This window comes from Lonchura striata, chromosome 9 (genome assembly GCF_050655825.1).
Source record: "Lonchura striata isolate lonStrDom1 chromosome 9, ASM5065582v1, whole genome shotgun sequence".
Lineage (NCBI taxonomy): Eukaryota > Metazoa > Chordata > Aves > Passeriformes > Estrildidae > Lonchura > Lonchura striata.
Window position 1 is genome coordinate 21,079,115 of NC_140711.1, and position 23,774 is coordinate 21,102,888.

At 46.7% G+C, this 23,774-nt stretch overlaps 1 long non-coding RNA gene across 2 annotated transcripts in view; it reads right to left on the reverse strand.

Moving 5' to 3' along the window:
• Window positions 1–8,212, reverse strand: part of LOC146766656 (uncharacterized) — a 29,211-nt gene extending 20,999 nt beyond the window's left edge. Inside the window, exons 1-2 of one of the 2 annotated variants that reach the window (XR_014957229.1) lie at window positions 1,709–8,212; window positions 16–848 (exon numbers count right to left, since the gene is read on the reverse strand). This is a non-coding gene — a long non-coding RNA (uncharacterized LOC146766656). Of the gene's footprint in view, window positions 1–15 lie in introns of both variants that reach the window. The other variant, XR_014957228.1, reaches the window with a different exon arrangement.
• Between the last annotated feature and the right edge of the window lie 15,562 nt (window positions 8,213–23,774).

Here is a 23,774-nt window from a genome sequence, read left to right on the forward strand (position 1 = left end):
AAACTTTGCATTTACAGTCAGGAAAGCTTTCCCAGCATAGAAGCAGATCTCCTGGGGAAACATCAGCCCACAGGGGAGCACCCAAGATCCCAGCTTAGCACAGCCCCTCCACCACTGAGAGCCCAGAGGCAGCTGGCAGAGGCTGCCTTAAGTAGAGCTGCTGCTCTCCAGCAGCACCACCCATGGCTAATGTGCTCCAGATGAAAGTCATTCCTCGGCCAAAAATTGCTCCTAGGCCTCAGCTGGGAAATGTAGCCCTTCTCCCTGCTCTGCCCTTGGGCATTTGGGTCCAGGAGCAGGGCTGGCCACTCTCTCATCTGTGCACAGAGCAGCTTGGGGACAGGGACACCAGCTGGCTCTGGAGCTGTGGGCTGGGAAGCCCAGGGAAAGATACGGGAAAAGAGGGAAGAAGCACAAGAGGAACTCCACAGGGTCCTCTCAGGTCGGGGACTTGCAGCTGCTGCCACCAGCAACATCTCTTACCATATCTGTGTGTACCCCAAGGCATGGCTTAGGCAGAGGGGCCCAGTGCTGCTTTCCTGCATCTTTTGGCCACCCCAAACTGCTGTCCCAGGCCACCCTCTGCTCTTTCCACTGCTCCCACCCCGTGTCCCAGGAGCTCCTCCAGATCTGCAGATGGTGTGATGTGCAAGCCTGAGCTATGGCACTAGAAAAAGGGAAAAGTTATAATGGGGAGATAAGGGGGACAACTGGGAGCACTGAAAAAGGGCATGGGATTGACCACAACCACAAAAAGAAGAGAACAAAGTATCACACCTCTTCATGGCTATTTTCACACCACATGCACTGTTGAACTCAAGGCAACTCCAGGTGGAAGGAAAAGTAACCTGTTCAGGAAAAACAAGAACCAACAGCCTGTAAAAACATGGCATCTCCTTAGGCAAGATTTTTTGTGAGGCAGAGCTGAGCTATTGTGTGCACCTGCTCAACCCCACCACCCTGAGAAGGCAATTGCTGGGAAGGGGCTGCCACTGGCTGAGAGTCCTCATGCCCACAGCAGAGCTGGCTGGAATAGGCAGTCTGAAAAGCTACATTTCAAATGGCTTTCTGTCAGGCAGTGCCAAATATTTGTGAGGATGTTTTGAGAAGGAAAAAAAAAATAAATACTCCCCCCATTTTTTATGTTAATAAAAACATATTTTATTTGTATACAGTTCATGTGCTTCATGAAAGTGCTACTTACTCTCCCAAACAGAGGAGAAATAGAACCATTTTTTTTGCATCCCACCCTTCCTCCTGCCTTACTCTTTTTGCTTTTATGACGCAGCATTTATTTCAGTCGGAATTGTGCCCAGCTTATTCTGCCTTTCGCATGGCGCATCCTCACCTCTCTTCCCACTCATAACAAAAATAATAATAACTTGCAAATCTATGTCAGTGGAAACTTGAAAAAACATTCTGAAGGGAAAAAAAGTCATAGTCAAACATAAAGCACAGAAGGACTCCAACACTGCCCCCCACACCCCTTTCCACAACTTTTTCCTTTGGTGCATACATTTTTCCAAGGTCACCTCGGAGGCTTTTCCTAGTTGGCTATTAAAGCAAAAAAAACTCTGCCTGCCCCAAGAAGCACATGAAGCCATCACTGTGGCTTGGACTGTCTCCCTGTGTATGGATGCCATGGGAGAAGCAGCAGGGCGGGGTGTGGGGGGGTGAGCTGATATTTTTCCAAGACTTTTTCTCTCACCAGAGGAGGATGAAGATGGAGTGATGACTGAGGTTCCGTTTGTCTGGCAGCATGAGTCACTCAGCAGCAGTTTCCGATATACACTTTTTTCTTTTTTTCTTTCCATTACAGAAATTGGTGTCATTTATTCCTTCCTTCTTCTCAAGTAAAAGAAAAAAAAAAAATCCTGCTACCGTTATGTCTAATTTATTCTGGGAACTTGTCTGAGGACCCACCAAACCTGGGGGGGAAGGGTGATTTGAAACACAATCCAAAATATAATCGGCTCTGGAAGCTTTTAAAGAGACTCCTTTAAGGCTGTGCCAAACCTTAAAGAAGGAAAATACTTCCACTAAATCCCTCCCACCATGAATGGGATCCTGTATGTCTGAGGCTTTTTATTGGATGGGTGGTTTTGGATTGTTGGTTGGTTGTTTTTTTTATATCAAAGATGTTACTCTTTCAAATAGGGTCTGAGCTCTGTGGCTTTTCGGCAGGCAGTGAATACTTGCTCCTCGGGCATGCAGCGATCTGACACAGCCCTCCCCCACACTGGGTCGGGTTCTCATGCTAAGATCTGGCTCCTGAAGCTTGAGCTGTTGTTTTCTTCTGGAAGCTGTTTTTCCCCCCTCTTCACCCTTTAAAAGCAAAACTAAACAGAACTAAGCTGTTTAAAAGAAAAAAAAAAAAAAAAGCCTCACAGGGCCCAGAAACCCAGCCTGACCTCCTTACTCCTGAAATATCAAAATATTCCCACTGTCTGCAGGCGAGGGCTGGTGCTGCCTGTGCTACCTCTACCAGCTCCTCTGCCTCCAGCCAGAACCAGGGCAGGAGAAAGCCCTGTCAGTGGGCAGAGAACACGAACAAGGCATCACAGTTATAGTCAAGACCATCCAACCAATGGTAGGAGTAATGAGTGAACATACCCTGGCTTCCTCTTATTTCCAGTAACCCCCTTAGGTCTTGCTCCAAGTCCCAAACTGACCAAACCCAAGCTGTCCCCCTGTTGTGACTCCCCTGTGTGGCAGAGCTGAGGCAGGCTTTAAATGGGGACAATACTAAACTTGTCCCCTGCATTACCAGAGAGCAAGGATTATTGCAGAGCCAAAGTTTAATTATTTTGATGGAAGAGTATCTCAGAGAGTAATGGAAAGACTCTTATATTTTATCTAGAGTTGGATGCCCTTCTGCCCTATAGCTCTTTCCTTCCAGCTACATGTACATCCAGGTCTGGAAATGCATACCACTGTAAGGTCTGTTTTACAAGGAGCAGCATTAATAAGGCCCACAGCCTGTGGTTTTTTGTTCTCTCAGATGCCACATTTAACCTCTGCTCCTCTGCCCAAGTCTCAGCTCTACCAATCCACCCTGTGCTGAGAGGCTAAAAGGAAAACTCAGCAGCAGGGGAAAGCAGTGCTCTAGGAGCAGAAATCTTTTTCCTGAGTTCAAAAGGCACAGGGAAAAGGCTGCAGGGAAAATGTTTGGATGTTTGTTTGGAGTGAACCACATTTTGTCTGAATGCAGGCATACAGCAAAGAAGGGTCCTTTCTCCATTGACTAGGAGGTCAGGGGCCTCAAGGCACCCTGCCCACAACAGATTCATTCTCTACAAGCCACGAGCAACTTCTCTTCTGCATTTCAGGTTCTCCTCTGCTGCAATGTTACCCACCAGCCTCTCTTCTAGTACAGAGTGGAAGGTCAGAGAGGAGCTCTGGCACCCTGGGAGCATCTCCTGTTTAATTAACATGCTTCTGATAGGGGACAGATGAAGCTCAAACATTTCATTGCTCTTCCTTCTCCTTCCTCTGGAGCAGAGTGTGCTCATGGACTGCCCCAGCACCACCCTGCCCATGGCTTCAGCACAAGGCAGTGGCTGTACCCAGAGCTCTCCTCTCTGAACACGGGGGGACTCCGGGGGCCTTCAGCCTGCCTGGCTCTCAGTGTGGCCCAGGGGGCCGTGTGTCCCCAGCCAGACTGACCACTGACTCCTCTTTGCTGCTTGGCCACTCCTAGAACAGCCGGCTGTTTGGGCCCACAAAGCGTCTTGGAGACCCCACAAGAAATACTCCCCCTCACTTCTGATTTCCTGTTTACAATGACATCTTGGGATGTGCTTCCAAGCCAGTCTTTAATCCTTTTACTCTGTCACATTGATTTTGAATCATTCTAGTTTAAGTGTTATGAGTACCAAGACAAATATTTTTTATGAGTCTCAAACCACAAGCATCTTTTTTTACCTTATTTTTGATTTACTCACAAATAATCCCAAATTTAGCTTGACAGGATCCATCTTCCACAAGGTACCAGAGGCTGCCTGATTAAGACCCAATCTCATGAAAGCAGTTATTTAATGAAATTTCAAGGCAACTCTGAAAGGAATATGTTCAGACCTCCAACCGCACAGTAAAAAAGGTGCATAACCCCCTCTGGGAATGCAACACAAACTGATTTGCAATACAAATCTTCTTCTATAAGATTGTGTTAATGCATCTTTACTTTCCTTATGCTTTAGTTTTCAGTAGCTGCCAAAATGACTGGCATTTCCCAAATATAGGCAAACATTATTTATTAAAGGAAATTGAAGCCCCCTCCCTGAACATCCAGAGGGTCCTCAGTGTAGGGCACAACCCCAGAGAAATCCAGAGCATGGAGGCACTGCAGACTCCCAGCACTATCTCATCCATCCATGGATCAGTGGCTCCTAGCAGCTCAAGACGAGTTCAATGGAAACTGAAGCCTCTATGCACAGGAATACCATGGCATTTTCTGTAAAGGCAGCTTGCTGCAGAAAGCTTAGTATGATTTTTTCCCCTTTTTGACCATCATGACACAGTGAATGTTTTTGCTGAATGTGAGGGAACCCAACTTAAACACTGTAAGTTAAAGGGAAGAAAAAGAAGTCAGCCTCACATCAGGTTGTTTGTGCCAGACCTCACCATATAGAGATGTGCAATTATGGAATTTCCTGAAATACATTTTTGCTAGAAAGAGAAGTGGATAAAGGTTACATGGGATTCTGAAGAGCCTCATGAAAGGATACAGGATTTTAACCAAATGACCCACTGAGTGGGGAAAGAAAACCACAGTATCCAGTTCCAGGTGGCAATCAAAGTCTGAGCTCTCAAATACATATGATAAAGGAGGTATCGATAAGCAACATGTGCCAGCATGGGATCTGCAAAAACTGATTATACCTGGAGGCAGTATATTGTCCCTCTGTGCCTTGTTATAGATTGGTGTTGCTGGCATGAGTCTGCTTATTCATTCCCAGGAAAAAAATACGTTCTTTTAGAATAGTGTGTTCTAATATAAATTTCTTTCATCTTCCTCTAAAATGTCAGCACTTCTGGTCAACTGCTTGATATCATTGAGAGAAAGTTGGAACCTCTCCCTGCTCAAGAGCCCACATCTCATCCCCCACAAGGCCCTGGGACAGCCAGAATTTCTTCAGCCTTCATTGCATTCCAATGTGCTCACTCACACAGGTTTGTGACTTTTTTAAGGGTCGTGATTTGATTTTATTTTATTTTATTTTTGGTCCTGGTGCTTGTTATGAATCCTAATTATGAATCCAAGGTCATTGTCAGTGATGTCAATTATGCAATGGCTGAGCAGCTGCTCCCCCTGTTGCTGGCCTAATAGTGCCATGTTGAAGGAGACAGCAGAATTTCTTGTGCCATTTAAAATTTGCTATATCATGAGTTTCCTTTCAATTGCAAAAGCAGAAAAACAGCTTGAGTACTTTTCCTCCTACATCTTTACTTCAAGCTGCTTTTACATTCCTCAGTACATCTTTCAGCATCTCATGCCTTAAATACATATCCCAAGGGTAATAAAGATGAATTTAAAAAGATTAATTTTTCCCAGATGGTACCCAAAATCATCTATGAACACAATAGGAACTGCTTTAAAATAAACTCCACTGGAGGATTCTGGCTATGGGCGAACAGGGCAAGTGGCCATTCACATGTTGCCAAGTGCTGGGTACTAAATACAACTGCTCCAGGGTGAGAATGTGGAGGCAGCTCAGTAGAGACAAGCAGTGTTTAACATGCCACTGAAATGAAAGGGGGCTGCCTGTCTTCACCTTCATAGATTTTATAACAGTTTAGATAACTAGAAGGAGGTAGCCCCAACAGCAAACTACCAGTTATCAGTGATTTCCTCCTCTGTGCAGGGTGAGGAGTGTGGTGTGCCACATCCCACCATGTAGGAAGTGTTAACAAGCACTTGCTTTTTCATGGCAGGCGTCTGGTAGCAAATATGAAAAGAGACCCAACTCTTCCCCTTTCACATACATTGCATATTTTTTTTTCCTTATTCATCATCTTGGAAGATAAAAGAAGGTGTCTGGATTCACACAGGGTGGTCTCCTCTGTGACTTGCCTCACAACGTCACAAACACCAGCACCAGTGGGAAACACCCATTTGCCAAATCGGAAGTTTGGCGTTAGAAGAAATCCATTTCACTGCTCTTTTATATAAATAATGCTAACAGGATGTTGTACAGAGGAACACAGCTGTCTTTTAGTCTGCACATCAGCTGTTCATAAATGGGTATCTATGTTACTGAGGAACTACTGTGCTCCTCTCCCTTCTCACCTTCTTATTTCCCATTCCTAATTTCACCCTTTCAAAACTCCTACTGGAGCCAGACTAAAGCTGAGCTCTTCCTTGCTGAGTACTAATCCCAAAAAGGAAAACCAGTTGTCCAATTTATTGTCTTCTTGATGCTTACACAATCCTATCTCTGTCCTAGTGTTTTCTCTGCCCCTTCTTATTGCATTAATGAGGTTGGAAAGCAAATTAAAAAACCCTGCCATTGTCAGTGCAGCCAGAAGCTATGACTCAGAAAACAGAGCCTGCAGATCTGGTAAGATGGAGCTTTTTCTCCCCACACCCCACACTTTTTTTTTTTAGTAATCTTATTAGAAAAATAGAAAGACTTCAAAGAATTTGACTCTTTCTCAAAATTACTGCACGATTAAGGATTTCTGGTGGAACCACCTTTTCTGCTAACTCCAGTGACAGTCTCTCCAGGCTGCCAGCTTTGCATGGTCTAAGCAGCTCCAGAAGCTGGAATACCTCCTGATGATGTCCTTAGGGCTTGTGCATCTGGGCTTTAACCATGCAAGGTCCAGAACTCTGAATGCCTTCAGACTTCAAGAACTTCCTGCTTAGGCCAAGAGGATGCTGTCAAAACAGACTTCTTTACTGAGTGACTCAGTGCTGCTTTCAGTCCTTGCCAGAAGCCAAGTACAGAGGCATGAGGAAAACAAACACAAGTTACTGAAGCATTTCAGAGTTTTCAGAAAAGTTTGGTTCAGCTTTAATTCCAGTAAAGCTCAGAGAAGGATGAAGCAGAAAAAATATTTCCTAACCAAATTCCTCATGCAAAGGCTCTTAGTACACAACACGTATAAATTTTACAACAGTTTTGCATTCCTGGTCAGGACTCACATGGTTCCATGTCTGGAATAGGTACATGCAGAACTCATGGAAAAATGCCCTAAAGATACCAGCTTAAGTTTTGCCTTCAGCTCTATTCCCATAGCAAACCAACTTCCTGGGAGATTTTTTCTATTTCTCCTTCTTTTTTCTTTTTTTTTCTCCTGTTGTTTTTGAAGCTGTATAATCATTTTATGGAAGAGCCTGGCAGATACCAAAGGCTGCACGCACACAAGTGTGCTTGCTGGGAACTCTCCCGCAGGAATGCTCAGCTTGGATCTTGCCAGCTTTTCATCTAATTCAAACAGTAGAATACCAGTTTTTGAAAACAGAGTAATCCAAATATATTTAAGTGTGAAAACCAAAGCTATATTTGCCTAAAACTGGAGAAAAAAAAAAAATGCCAGGTATGCTCCAGAAAACACTTCCATGCCAAAGCCTACCTTGGATCTGTATTCACACACTCTTTTGTGGGTTGTTTGTGATTAACATCAGTTTAGCACTGGGGAAAAGGAACCATTGGATACTTCATCAGCTTCTTCCGTTCTGCCTCCCTCCAGAAAAAGGACCATACCTCAAAGTAGGACACCAAAGCAGTCAAAGCCACCACCATCACCCCAAGTTTGTGATAATGCCACAATGGCAAAATAGCACAACAAAAACATTGACTTTCCATGTAAATAAATTAATTTAACCTAATCTGGGCCAAAGAACACCGATATATCTTCATCACAACATAGTTAATTTCTAACATAATTGGACAGGAAAGGGAAGTGCAAGTCCCTGAGAGTACTGCTACAATTATATTAACTTTAACCTTTCAAAATTTCTTTTAAATGGAGCTGTCTATCTCATGGGGCATATGACACTGACTTGGAACAATTTAGCCAGCCTACTCTTTATTTTTAAACATGCATCTCTGGTACATGTATACATACAAGCTCAAATCCATCTTAATGAGATCCCCTAGTTTTCAAAATTGCCAGGAGAGCTACACAACCATACATGGAGCTCCAGCCTACAAACCCACCAGGAGCACAGGCTCTGCAGCTGGCCACAGCTGAGCCCAGGCTACAGACATGGGCTCAGCCCTCCTCCCATCAAGTCACCAGCTCCAGAACATCCCTTGGCACATACAGCTGCAAGGAAGGGTGGCTATTGCTCCTCCACACATTTATCTTGATCAGTAGCCTATCTGCAGGCTGGCTAATGCCAACAGACTGCAAACACTGATGATGGACCTTAATAACAAACTGGTGTGTTAAAGCAGTGCAGCAAATCTCAGATGTTGTTTTATTCCATCTTTACAGTTATTCAGAGTGAAAAAAACATTTCTTTCCCTCTCAGAATTAAAAATGTTAGTGTTTTATTAATCAAACTAGTTAATGAAGAAACTTGCAAGTTGTCTGAAAATTGACTTGGCATGCAAAGTCCAAGGCTTACAAATTTAGGGAATTCATTAGACTATCTTCCTTATGTAGGACAAGAGGAGTTAACTCTGGCTTTTTAGACAAAATAGAGCCTCTGATTCATCACTGCGCCAACTGACTAGCACAGTAAGACCAATTTAGGCAGTTTCTAACAGACTACAGAACCCAAACCAAACAATCAACAAAATTAGACCAAAAACCTGTGCTGGGGGGTGGGGGGACAATTCTGACCCAGCCATAAATCATCAACTGCAGGTTCTTTAGCTGTTGTTTGTGCAGTCACACTCCCCTCTTCAAACTCACTGGAGATCCAGAAGACAACTTCAATGCATTCTCCCAATTAAATAGCTCATTTGGATCTAATACAATGTTTATTGACTCCTGGGCCTGTATTGATTCTGAATAGGCTACAGCTAAGGTTTAGTAAATGCCTTGGAGATAAATCAGCATGCAGGTAATAAACTGCAGATCACATAAGCAAACATTACTTAATTATATTCCTATTAATATATTGAGTCTGTAATGAATTTTTGAGGCATTTAATTATCAATTTGACAAGATAATCTAGAGGTAGTTAATGATGGACCAGGAAATTGTTAAAAAAACACAGACACATAATAAGTCTCCTAACTGACGCTGAATTAACTTGCTTTAGCTGTCTGGTTAAATAGACAGCAGTTAATTAGAGTGCTTAGGCAGTCTCACAATTTTAATATATGACCCTCTTTGCTGTGCAGTAACTATACAGCAGGAAACATGGGCTTTCTCCATGTATTTCCTTCTGATGACTGAATTACTGGCTGCTGTAACCACTTTTGCTTTCAGTAAGATTCAGCAATTAAGCCTTTATTATTTACAATTAAATACAATGGACTGTTCCCTCTCTTTAGTGATCAGAAATCATTCTGTGTTTTAAATCTTCCAGGATTAACAAAAAGGGAATTTCTCACTTCTAGGAGGGGTAACAATTTGGAAATGGAAGCAGCAGCCTTGAGGCTCCAAGTGGTCCCTGGACAGGCAGAGACATCAGCTCAGAGACCCTGGCTAGCCACGGATGTCTGAGTTTTGCTGTCTACATATTCATGTATATCCAAGAAATGCTCTACCCAATGCAGCTCCTTATTTGGATAAAATCCCGACACTTCGCTGCAACAACGGGATCAGCACTGACTCATACGAGGATGATCACTTGCCATAGTGTTTTGGGTGCATAAAAAAAATTAAGGGAGCGGAGCCAGCCAAGGCAGCACCAGAGACAAGCTTTAACAGTTCATCCCAGAGGTTAACAAGTAAGGGTAACAAGTAGTAATAGCTGTGACACCTTCTCTAGGAGTAGCCTGGGGAAATGCAGCTTCCTCCAGCTGGGGAAGTGGTGGCATTAGCTGGTTTGAAATGTAAAACACTGCTGATAATCCCGGGCTGTGCATGAATAAAACATTGTAGATCCTTAATCGTCTGGAGAAAACACTCTTCTTTAAGAAAAAGACATTTCAGGAAGTAGAAGAAGAGTTGTTTGACTCCAAGAGTTCAGAGGCCCAGAGTCATCAGTCTCTCCTATCATTAGCTTCAAGAGAAATTTTCAAGTGCTGGTTCTTTTAATTTATTTACTTTGGGGAGCCTTTGTGAATGAAGCCTTTTTCCACAGTAATTCTGCAGCCTAAAAGATCTTTCTCCAAAAATAAATAAAAACATTCATGCAATAGCACAAATCCAGGAAGAAGGTCTTAAAAAAGCCACCAAATGTTTTTGCTACTGGAAAACTTGAGCAGAAGCCCCAGGGACCCTTCCTCAGCCACACATTTGCATGGCAGTGCAATGATACCAACAACATAATTCTGCTGAAAAAGCCTTTAGCAGCTGTGGTAGTGTTAAGTAGCAGGGTTTATGGGCAGAGTCCTTCATCACAGCCTCCTGAAGGTAAAATTCGGTGGAGACAGCCCTCAGTCTGGGAACTAAGAAGTCCTTGTGAAACTTGTGTCTCCAGCAGCTTTATTAAAGTCACGTCACATTGTGCACAGATAGGCCAAAAAAGACCAAGCAGAGCTTTTTTTCAAGGCACAGTTCCCAAGGCACCATTCTCCCTACAGCTTCACCCGAGTGAGAAAAATAAAAGTTTCTCTCGCCTTTGGCTGAGGGCAGCTTGGACACCTGAGGAGGCTCTGATGGCTGCTGAGGACACCCCAGTCTACAGCTTGAGCAGGGCTGCATAAGCACTCCTGCAAGCCCATTCTGCCCAAGGAGGGCAAAAAAAGCCAAAGGAATCCTTGCCACCTCCAAAGCATTGGTTCCTAAGGGTTTATCTGTGACACAGAGAGAGGGAAAGGATCATGTCTTGGCCTTTTGCCCAGCCTCCCCCGAATCAGCACTGAATTGTCATCTGAGCAGTGACCTCCCTTTCAAGAGGTCATTTTAGGGCAGGTCGCTGTTAGATCAAACATCTACACTAAGTCTCCTCTGACAGAGGGAGCAGTAGTTGAGGTTGGAAGGAATTCACAGCCCTTCAGTTTGTGTTGCAGGTGGGACCTTGGCAAATTCAAAGACCATTCCCTTAAGTCAGACCTGGGGAGCAGAGCTGAGTTTAACCCCTTGCTCTCTGAAAGAGAAGGCAGCACTTTCCCTGCACTGACACTAAGTGAGGTCACTGGCAGGGTTGTGCTCTGCAGGATACTTGTTCATGCCCAGTTGTTTTGGGCTTTCCAGTAGAGAAACTATTTTGCCAGAGGTGTTGTCAGATTTACCACCAGCTCTGCATGTGGAACTCAACACATGCATCACCAACATGCTTGTGGTAACTCTTGAAATCCTCTTTTGGTCCCAGCACCCCTTGGGATATCTAGAAAGAGGCACAGCCTATGGTGTTTTTGGATGGGCTGGTGATGGAGCTGGTGGCCATGGCATGCAGTGATGGTCTGGCCTGGGAGGTCAGATCTCCTGGCCCTCAGGATCCTTGGTCAGTGCTTCTGTGGTCCAGAGCCAATTGAAAGTTGATGTCCTGCTCTCCAAAACTGTTGCTTCCTCTGATGTATCCCTGTAGGCTCATTCTCTGTGATTTTTGCTCAGAATGGGCAAGACTGTCCTGTTTCCTCAGGGCAGGCAGCTGCTGTGCCCTGCTGGGGATGCAGATGCGGGTTGTGGGTCCACCAGCCCTTCAGCTCTCCTCCCCAGCACAGATGAGCACTCCAGCCCCTGCACATCCCTCCTCCTCTTGCACAGATGGTTGCCGGGGTTTCTCTTTGGCTGCTGCTTTTGGGCCCAGCTGCAGGAGGGCTCTGCTCCAACACAGGCTCAGCTGGGCGAGCACAATGGGAAAACAAAGGCCCGCTCGCTGGGGATCTAAGCTTTTTCAGCCCCATTTCCTTTTCCGATGCTTTCATTTCCTCCGAGTGAAATGCTGCTGAAAGGAGGACACTGTGGCTGTGGCTGCTGCCATAGGCATGGGGCTTGGATGTCACTAGCTGCTGCTTCATCTGGGTCAGGGATTTCAAAGGCGCCTTCACTCAGCTCCTCCCATAGAGATAATATTTCTTCTTAAATAGGTTTACCAAAGCAATCAGTAGAGACCTGGGTTGACTCTACCTTAGAAACAACTGGCCTTGCCTGGCCCAGAAGATATGCTGGACATCCTGGAACAAGTGAAAGTGAGACAGAGCCTAGCAGGGGTTTCTTAATTTTTAGCATTTGCTCTGCAGTTTTGAAGGCACCCAGAAAACACAAGGATACATTTGGGAAGTGGGGTAGCTTTTGCTTTGGAAATTACAGTGTGGAGCTGGAAAGAGGAGCAGGGCATAAAGTGGCTTAATTTATAGCATGGCTTTACTGCCACTGCCCCTGACAACGAGGGACTGGGGGAATGTGCTGGAGCAAGGGAGGATGTATTCTTTTAACAGCCTTTTGGCATGTGGCGTTATCCCTGCCGGCGGGACAAGGCGTTAATCTGCGCATTTGCAAAGGCAGGAGCTAACACTCCCCGTCTTTAGAGGAGCTCCAGGCCGAAGCCCCGGAGCCGACCCGGGGCGGGCGGTTCCCCGCGGGGCCGCGCTGCGCGGGCCGGCCGGCAGAGGGCAGTGGCGGAGCGGGAGCGGCGCGGCCCCGGAGCCCCTCACACCTGCCGGGCCCGCCCGCGGCGCCCCGGCCGCAGCGCCCTCGGCCTTGGGCAGCGCAGCCAAACCGCTCCCGAGGATGGGGCTCTTCCAGAGGACAGGGCTGGAAATAAGGCGCCGCTGGGGAAGGAGTGTGGCAATGTGGCACCTCTGTTCCCCTCTCCCATACCCAGCCTCCATCCCGTGACCCGCACTCTGAACAGTTCGGGGAGGTGTAGGATTTTGGAGCTGGAACACCATCCCCTGTCCCTTGGGTGACTCTGGCCAGGACCCTCATTTCTGGGGGATCCGCTCTCTTGCAGCCTGCAGAGCCCTCACTCCCATGGACAGGCAGGTTTGCTTTATTTCAGGTTTCACAGAGTGGCATGGGCTGCGTTCTTTGGGCTCAGGACCCTCCTTGGCCTGCTGGCCGCTGTTTCCCAGCACTGCACCTCTTCCCAAGGAGGGAGCCAGCAGCTCTGCCTGAACCTGCAGCTCCAGCACAGGCAGGCAGCTCCTTGCTGCCTGAGGGCTGGCCAGAAACTGCACCTGCAGCTGGGGCCGGCAAAGAGCGGCACACAGCTCCGTGGGGCAATGGCAGCACCTGGCCCCGGCGTGCACAAGGGTTGCATCCCAGGAAAAGCCCTTCCTTGGAGCCCCTTGAACGGCAGGAGCAGCACGTCGCTGGAAGAGACTGGTTTGCTCCAGTAGCCTCTTTACAAGCACCAAGGGACAGATGTTTGGGGACCGCTGGGTTTTTAAAAGGCCACTTACAAGCTTTAACACTGCGCTGGGGGAGAGGCAAAGGAGGAGGGGGGTCAGGGAGGGGTGGTTGCATTGACTGCTTAGGACTCAAAGCTGTAAACCTCTTCTTCCCTTTCTCATTGCTGGGACATTTTTATTGGCGAGATGAAGGGAGACAGAGCACAGCTCCACAACTTGCTCTTCTTCTAGAGGTTAATGACCCAGTTAGCAGCTCTTGGCTGCATTTCCCGACATTTTGCAGACATCAAGACCCGTCTCCCTGCCAAGTACATTCTGTTCCCTGGAGCTCGGCCAATGCATCTCAGATTACTATGTAATGCGACAAAGAGGGAGAGCTGGAGGTGAGGGTGGGGGCTGGAGGGGATATACGGGAGCGTTGGGGAGGGGGCAGGAGAGAGTGGGAGAATGGGAAACACCACTTCTAAATTTAACAGCTAAGATGGAAATGAAGCTCCCAAGGTGCTTATTTGCTGGATAAAACGTGAATCCCAGGATGAATTGGAGTGATGCTTCTGGGAAACAGATGCAATCAGCAAATAATTCCCCCCTAGGGACTATGCAGGCCTGTGCTTCCTGGATCTGCTGACAGTCGAGCTCTGCTTCTGATGCCCTTGTGCCCAGGACAAATACTGCTGGGGAACTGGGGCTGCGTTCCTGAATGACAGTCCAGTATTCCTTGAGGAACAGGGGCTTAGATATGAAAATGGGGAATGGGGGGATTGAAGAGGATGAAGTTCCTGCATGGTGTTTTATTTATCTTTTTATACCCAGAGCACATGATGCTGCTCAGGCACACTGTGCTTGGTGAGCCTGGCTGCTCCAGATCCCAACACTTTCACAGTAAAGGAAGGAAGGTCAGACCACGGGGAAGCTTTCCTGGCTGTGGCTGAACTTGTGGCTTGCAGAGAAGCTGAGTGCCAAACTGGTTGGTAGCTGGTGCCTGCCATTGTTAGAGACCAACCTGGTCCCACACTCCACACATGCTCTCAAGCCTTTCCCCAGTGACCAGTCCTTTCCTGAGCCATGCTGGGGTCTTCCCCTGTAGCTCTGAGGAGATCCCATGGCCATAACATGCACTGCAATGCCTTTGGCCCTTGTAAACCTTTCCTCACAGGCTTCATGTGCCACGTTTCTGATTAAAACCACATTGTTTTCTAGTTGTTTCTTTGAACCAGAGACCCTCACATTTTGGCAGTGTTGAAAATGAAGCTTGGGGTCCTGACCCAAGAGGAACTCTTGCAATCTCTCTTCTCTCAGGCTGGCACCTCTGTTACAGTTTTCCCATGCTACCTAGGTGCAGTATCTCCTACTAATTCAGCTCTGGACATTTGGGAACCTTCTGTTCAGAGCTGCTTTAAAAGCCTTCCAGCCGGACCTGCAGACCTGGGCTGCTGCACCACTCTGATGATGTGCCACAAACCTTTCTCCACTCAGGCACAGTTTCTGCCACATGGTCATGCCTGTTCTCAGCCCAAACCTTTGCCAGGTCTGCGGTTTCTTTCCCTTCCACTTTCTACACTTGTGTCAGCTCCACATGGTGTGAGAAAATTGCTCCTGGACATCCCAGCACCTCTGCCTGAGCCCTACGCTGATGTAGGAGTTCACCCAGTCCCATTCCTGCTGGGACATAGCCATGGACTCAATCCCAGCCCATTCCCTCTCCTGTTTTGCCATTTCTGCCTGCTCCCACATTGTCTTTCTTGATCCAGCCTGGCCTCTCTGGGGCACAGGGTGTGTGGGGTCTCCTCTCCTGCTGCTGGCCAATGCCTGGCTGAGCCTCCTGGCACTGCCTTCGTGCGAGGAGACCTGCTGGGAAATGAGCCTTGAGTCACCTCTGCCCAGGGGGTGTGGGCAGGCTCAGGAGCAGTGGGTGAAGGTGGAACCCCACCGAGCAAAGCAGGAGGCCTGGGGAGAGCTCAGGAGAGGGGGCTGACACACACAAGGTGTCAGAGCCTGCTCACAGGACCTGAGACACCCCACAAGCAGGGTCTGCTCCCAGAGCTGAAAGAAAACGTTGTTCCCCAGGACTGAGTGCAGTCTGGTTGTGCACCAGGCAGAGGATCTGCTCCCCCTTTCAGAGATGATTGGATGGAGCCAGGATTCCAGGCAGCACCTCAGGGCTCCCATCCTGCTCCCACAGACTGGACAGCCCCGTTTGTGCCACCCCTCAGGATGCTGCCTTGTGAAATGGGAAGAGAAGAAACACCAGAGGTCTGCCTCAATGGGACTGCTTATCTCCCTGTAGCAGAGCCCTCCCTCCTCTTCAGGAATTATTTCCTTGAAAGACACAAACCAGCACAAAACTGCCTCTTGCTCAGTTCCATCTGCCATGTGGGGGCTGGGTGCGGGGAGGCCACGGTTGCTCACTGCATTTGCCAGACAGACATGGCTTTAAGAGGATTTTTTACTATGTGCAGCCTAAGAAAGAGATGAGTTGGGTTTACCTGTACCAGGAGTTGCTCAGGAAAGTCCTGAAAAAAGAGTGTTTTTATGGAAAAGAGCTTCCTCAAAAACCACAGCAAATGCCAGCATCTAAAAATCTGGCACTGCTTCACTTCATTGCTGAGCATCTGTCCTCGAGGCCAGCCCCACAGACAGAAAGTCATCAGGGGCCAAAGCATCCTTTAAAACACAAGCCTTAGCTAACCACAAACATGCAACCCTCCTGACTTCTAAGCCACATGTCAGCCTCCTCCAAAGGATGAGAAGGTTCAGACAGTCCCGTGATGTAGGACAGCTGGGAGGAGGGCACAGGTTGCAGGAAGGAAGGAGCCCCTCCTCCCCAAGAGGAGCTGGGTAGAAGCGTACACCGAGTCTCAATTTTCCAGCAAAGTCATCCCAATCGTCTCTGTGTGGCTCATGCCCTTCCCCAGCAGATGCCCAGTGTGGAGATGAGCCCACATCACTCTCACTGTGCTTGATACTGCACAAACCCAGCCTGCAGTGATGGTCCTGGCCCCACACCTCTGACATCTGACTGCCCAGCAATGCTGCTACAAGTCAACAGCTCCCAGCCAGCAGGGAGAGCACAAAAATGCAAATGGAGAAAAACCTGCCAGAGGCATCTCAGCATCTGGTACAATGCTAAGAAAACTTGGGTTGGGATAATTATGGTTTAAGTATTTCTACTACCAGTGCTAGAAGTGTTTGAGCTTTTACCAGGGTAAAAGCAGGTAGGTGACTGCTAAGTTCACATTGCTTTTTTTCTGCCCTTCCTTTTCCCTACAGATCTATGCTGGAGTAGAAATCATCAAGGCCAACACATACAGAGAAATGTTCCAGTCCTATTTGTGGGGCAGGGTGAGCCAGGCAAGCACCAGCTAGGTCTTCCATGTGACTTGTAGTAGGGAAGTAGGGACATGAGTAGGGAAGCTCATCCCAAAATCTGAGACTTTTTGTTGTTTCAGGAGACCAGCAAAGTCCTCATTTCTGTCTCAATTCACTCTTGAATTTACCAACTCACAGAAACCATCAGGCAGTTTTTGTGCAATAACTACAGCCAGTCCAGGCTCAATTCCTCACCTTTTAACATCACCTCCAGATCCACCTGCCTCAGGAAGAAATAACCCAAGTTAAGCACAGCTCATTAGTCCAGTGTGGGTAGGGCAGAAAAGAGTAAGCTTAAAGTGCAGCAAAGAAGATTTAACTTTGGCCCATCTCTAAATGTTTTAAATAACAAACACAGTTAAGCCCCCAAATCATCGCCTAGAGGGTCTGTGAGTTCTGTATACTGGAATGCTTTCAGGAAAAGGACAGAAGCAAATATCTGAGCTATCTTGGGTCCAGCTGATGTTGTGGCAGGGTATGGACCTGTTTGAACTCTTGTTATGTGTTGACCTTTCCCATCCCAATTTCCAGATGTGTTTGTTCAGCTCCTCTCTATCACATGCTGAACCCTCCCTTTGTGTTCACAGGATGTGTGGCACACTGCTGAGCCTGGTGCTGAGCACGTTGGTCTGACTTGCGAAATCATATTTTCCTTGAATTAGGATGAGTTTTGAGATATACATAAATGTATAGAATAGCAGAGAATATTTATTAGGGTTGAAATTAACATTGATTGATTTGATTTTTGCTGATTAGGTAATTATGAGAACTAAAGGGGTAATCACCCTTTCAACGAGGAAATGAAACAATCATCCAAGCTAGACAAGTCCTGAGTTTCTAATTTGAGCAGGAAAAAAAAAAAAAAGCTACAGGTGAAGAGGAAAGAGCACTATCTATGCCTGTTGCCTTTTACTCTGAAAGCAGATATGGGCTGGGACTTTTCCCACCATGGTCATCTCAGTTTTATCCATCCATAGGTCTTGGGAGATGGACTGAGGACAGATGCAAGAGTTAGCCTGGGGAAAGCAATGCAAGGTGCAGATTTTTTGCAAATCAGTTCACATCCAGAGGAGGAGGAAGCCTTTCCTACCTCTCTCCAACTCACCAGAAGTAGAAACATATAAACAGATCTGTCAAGTCACTGACAGCTGAACATGAGCTTCACTGGAGCAAGTCCTGCCTCACTCCCCTCCCTAGACCTATCTCTTGCACACCTGCAGCCCCTCAGGGGCTCTGTTCCCCAGGCTGACCCCCAGTCTGGTTCACTGGATGTTTGGGATATCTCCAGCATCTTGGTGCTCTGGGATTTCTTCCCCAGTCAGCAACAGAGGAAAAGGCCACCAAGGGCAGACCTTGGCCTCATGCCCCGTGCCCAGCAATTGCCACCCCTTGTTGCCTTGTGTAGGGCTTGGACACCCATACAAGTGCCATGATCCCTTGCCCCTGTTCCCATCTGCATCATAATGGAAAGCCAGGATGAAGGGACACTCTGGAAAGCCAGCTACCATCAGTCCCTTAAAAACAAAACAAAGGCCTTTTCTCAGCTGCAGTGGCATGAACAGAACTTAGTCCCCCTGGCCATTCCAGGATGTGGCTGAGATATATCAGGGAAGAGCAGCTGTCAGCATGGATGTGCCTAAAATTAGCTCAAAGAGAAGGTTTCCTCCATTTATTTATTTATTTGCTCCTTAAAAGGTCCCTTCTTATTAGATGCAAATTCAGCACAAAAGCTTTGAGCCAGTACAAAGGCACTGCTAATATTTTTCAATTACACTGAGAGGAAGGTCACAGCATTTTGTGTTTGAATTTCTGCTTGGGATAGAAGCTGTGGCAAAGGGGGGACTCTCTGGAGATTTGGCTAAAGGAATGTATTTGGAAGAGCTGTACCATGTGCAGCAGGTTCAGCTGGTGAGTTGGTATGCTGGAGACCAGTGTGTCACTTGAGGTTTTAGCTGTCCCAGGAAGAAATCATGGAGAATGGGTTTCTAACCTTAATTTATCTTCTTTCAGATATACACACACTCCCTTCCAAGAGGTTTTTTATTATACATTATGGCATCTGCTTTCATCTGTTTGCCAGCTTATGCTTACCATCCATCTTTCCCATCCTCTGATTATTCCAGGACTCCCTCATCAATTTCATTCCCTCAGACTGTAGGGGGAAAAAGGGAGTGGAAAAATCTTAGAGATACTAGATTCCAGCAAGTGTTTTGTCAAAGAAAATTACCTCAATAAGCCTTTTGTAAGCAAAGTACTGGAGAAAATATTCCCTCCTTCTTAGAAAAGAATCCACATATGGCATAGATCCATAGGAAAGCAGGCTTGATCACTTCTGCTGCTCAAGGGACCATCTGTTAATTATAGAGCTCACAAAACTTCATCTCATCACCTTTGTTTGGCTCATGACCCAGAGACTGAAATGGGAATACCTATACAGACATTTAGAACTGAAAAATAATAAAAAAGAACTCTAGGGAAAAAACAACCCCCAAATTTCCTTTAATGTAACTAGTCTATCCCACACATCTCAGAAAAATACCTTAAATTTCTTTGTGCATACTCCTGGAATGGGCTTTGCAGGACAGAAGTGTGCCTTCAAACTCTTTGTGACACCTTGCTCTGCAGTGACCCACAGACATCCAGGAGTTGAATCCTGAGGTTGCTGCATTTGTGCAGACTTGCTGCCCTCCCAGCTGCTTTCCCTTGCTGCCTTTCATTTCCTTCTCTGCTTACCATATTTTTTGAGGTGAGGAATTGCCATCACCATTGCAGGGAGGTGCTGGGCAAGCCTGGGGCAGGGGGGGCAGGGGGCTGCTCCTGCAGCTTGGAGAGGCGATGAATGAAGTGAGCAGTGAGTGGCAGCAGCACCTGGATCACCCCTGCACACAGTCATGCTATAATGCAACATGTCTGGTGTAGCCTGGTCAGGTTGTGCCACAATCTTTGTCTCCTGACTCTAAAAGTATTTGGACCCAAGTTTGTGATTTGCACAAGCAGGGGAGGCCATGCACTGCAACTCTGGCTACCAGAGCATAAATCATAGGTGGGCTGGAGCACTGGCTCTGAGCAGGACATTCCATCTACAGCCAATCTCCATATTCAAGGTCCAGGAGCAGAGTTTCCAGGCTGCAGCTTCAATTTTTTCTGATCCACCAAGTCAATTGGATGCACATGTAAACTGGATCCTGAGATTTTATGACTTTTTAATAAGAAGGTGAGAACTATTTACACTTTGCATAAGCTCTTCCCTAGAGACAGCAATCCTGTTCAGGGTTAAAGGCCTGCTACAGCTACCTGCTTACCATATCTTTATCCTCTTGTCCAAGAAAGTACATCAGAGAGCAGAAAGTCAAGCATCTCAGAGTACACCTGGCTTAAAAGACCAGCCCCCCGCCTCATATCTCTCATCCCTTTGCTCTGATGGCATCAATGTTGCTCTGCACAGCACTGCAAGTACTGCTGATTGCAGAGCAGCAGCAGGAAGATGGGAATCATTAAAGCAACTCAGCCAAAGCCCTGTAATTAATTAGTTAGAAAAGCATCTTGGCGTTATTAGAGAGGCCTCAGCAGAGGAAGCGACACCTCTGTTCTAACAGATTCACCTTCCGCCAGAGCTGCTGCTGTGATGTTTGACATTGTGCTGGTGTAAACAGAAATTAGAAGTCAGTGTGACAGGGAGAGGAGCCACTGGCAGGCTGTGCCCTTGGCCAGGGCTGTGCTGTGTGCCAGGAGGTTTCTGTGCTTTGCTCGCAGGCAGAAATCAGATCCTGGAAAAAGCTCAGGTAGGGATGATTGCTGCTCAACCAGGAGGACTCTGATTCTGCTGTGATTAAAAGCAAGCCCAGATTTCCCAGGATACTGAACGTGAAGCTTGGTTATCCAGGTGTTTGTGATTATAAACAGCTAAATGTACACAGAAATGCCACCCAAGACTCCAGGAACTGGTGTCTCCTGGGATCTAGACACATGCAGGATGCTGCTGTCCCTGGAAAACATGCACAGTTTGGCTGCATGGAGAACTGGGCCATGCTCAGAACTGCATATTCATGGCATGGAAATGTTACACTATTGCAAATTCCCACAGCTGTTATCAGCACACAGTACCATGGCCATGAGCCCCAGAGATGGAATAACATCCTATGGGGAGCAGCAGGATGCTGCAAGATCTGTGTGTTGCTGAAAATAAGAGCATCAAAAGGAAAATGGAAACACAAGACTAAAATAGTCAGGGTTGGTTTCAGGAGTCTCAGTCTCCTCTGGGGCAGGAGGCCAGGCAGTGTAGCTGGTCCATGAGGCAAGGAGGAGGCGGCAGGAGGCCTGGCTTTCCCACTGACCTGCCATCATACCCTTGGCAATTATTTTTTTTTACCATAGGCTAATTTTGCCCTTTCCTCACTTGGTATTGTCAGCCTCTAGGAATTCATAAGTCTTGATTTGGGCCTCCAAACACCATGATTTTGGCTTAAAAATCCAGAGCTATAAGCATATATGTATGAATTACGTGCCTTTTTGAGTGGCCTTGTGGTTTCTGACTCTTCACAGATCGTATTTCCAACTGAGCAGGTCAGATTTTTTTTTTATTATTATTATTATTATTTTAAATGAAAGCCAAGAATTTCACATAAACACAGGGCTCTGGCAGCTTGGGTTGGCAGCTGTGCTCTTCATGTGTCCTGCCTGCTTAGACAGGGTGCATCCGAGGCATGGGCTGTCACTGGCCATGTCTGCAGAGCATCAAGCAAAATCTCCCCAGTCTCAGCTGGCTTCCTGAACTTCCCCAGGGCAACTGAGAAAAACCAGCCATTTCCCAGATGTTTCCAGTGGGCAGTAGTTGGGATAACTCCTGAGTTTGACCTGTATTAGAGTACAGGTAAGCAACAGACTGGAAGTGCCCAAGGAATAAGCTCCTGAGGAAGATTTTCGGTGCATCCTATTTTGGCCCTTGTTGTTGCAGCCTTGCCAAGGTGCTTTAAGTGCTCTTCAAAGCAGCACTTAGAAAGACCAAGCTCTGAGAGCTTGTCCGTGCATTTATTTGCTGTTCTCTTTGCTGAGTTTCAGATGTGGTCCTGGGCATACTCTGGGCAGAAGTTTGATAGGAAGATTGTGCATAATTGAACGGCCTTGCTCATCCCATGATGAGCAAATAACTCCAATTCCCCATGTTTTACCTTGCAGATGTGTGGATATACCATGGGAAGCTCCCTGTCTGTACAGCTGTCATCAGCTCTGCGATAACAAGAATCATGGCTTTGGCTCTCAGCTCGGAAGCTCATCTCTTCACATTCTGAAGTGAAGATGTTCTCTAAATAAATGAACAAACTGAGATCTTCAAATGAACAACAGATTCTTCCTCAGGTCAGCTTTGCAGAGAAAGCAAATATTTCAGGAGAGTATGGTTACTGCTCATAGCTCTCTGGAGCCAGCCTGCTAACTCCTCTGCGGTGGCTGTAAATCTGATGGTGGTTCAGCTGAAGGACCTCACAGATGCTATTTCAGGCTGATATAATGTACCATAAATGGGATTGAAAGCACCATCTATAGCAGACAAAGCCTTTCTGGTTCATTCAAACACCGAGGAAACCGACCATTGTATATATGCACAGTTGGGATTCATCCAAAAGTGAGTGGTAGCCAAAAGAATTTACACGTTCCTTGGCTGCGGAACATGTTGATTTCAGAGGGCAGCAAAGGTAACACAAGGATACAGGGAGACTCCCTTGCCTGGCATTTAGTATTTGAATCTCATCCTTTGACTCGCCATGAAAGGAAGAACCCCAGAAAGGGCAGAAGAGCCCCTATCACAAATTATATTTCTCATTTAGAGGCAACAAGGTATTTGGTCTCCATGGGATGGCAGGAAAACAGAACTTGCTCTTGCAGTCTCTGACTGAATTTTAGGGGGTGTCTATCTAGCTGAAATGATACATTGATAAACATAATATCACAATCAGCTTGTGGAATGCATTTCTACAAAGCTCTGCAGAGAACCAAAGGGGTCCAGAAAGGTTTTGGGGGGCAATTCTTCAACTCTCAGTACAGGAACAGCCACCAGCCCCCTGTGTATTGAGAGAGGTTAAAAGCAATCACTTAACCCCAAATGAGCACCATGGCAGGGGGAGCCTGTCTTCAATACCTGAGAATATATCTAATTAACAGGGTCAAGGAAGGGTCCCCTGGGGCAGACGGGCACACCAGGGGTACACAGGGTGCCCTGGGAATCTGTGCTCCTGGCGCTGCTCCCACGTGGGCCACAGAACCAGAGGGATGCGTGGTCTGAACCTCCCTGGCAGTTTCTGTGCAAAATGGGGCCAATTTGCTGGGAAGCTTCCCACTCCCAAGGAGGGAAGAGGTGGGCTGCGAGTTTAACAAACATTTTGGTATTTGGAAGTCATTCCCAGCTCTCATTTAACACACAGACTGCATTTCCCGTTGCTAACTGGCAGCAAAGAGCTCATCAACATTTAAATAAGAGGCTTGTTAATGCCAGCGTGAGGCAGGTTTGTATGCCAAGGCTGGCTAAGGTTTCGTGCCAAGGATTTTCTAAGAGAGAATTTCTCTAGGAAACTCCTTTAAAAGGAATAATTCACTACTGGTTAAAGACAGCGAGGGCTTAATTTGAAGAGGTGCTGAGCTGGTTAAGTCAAATGGATGGTGCAAGAGCTGAATGCCTGTGAAAATCAGACTCCAGCTTTTAAATCAATTAACTGAAGAATGGCATGTGGAGTTTTGTAACTGATTATATGCTTTCTGCAATGCCTTAACTGAAGGAAAAAAAGGCTACATGTAACCTCTTCCTTCAGCGTCACTGACTTGCCCATGGTAAATATGCTCAGGTGAGGTTTTAAATGCACCTGTTATCCACCTGAGTGTGGGAATATAAGGCTCTACAAATGGTCAAACATGCCTTAGTGCAAGGAAGATGTGCAATATTTGGCTCTGTTTCTAGATCTCAAATGAGTCCTGTAAATTAAAAAGCATTTTTACTCTGGGACCTTGTTTTAAGCCTTCCATATAAAGACAAAGTCCTCATCCCAGAGC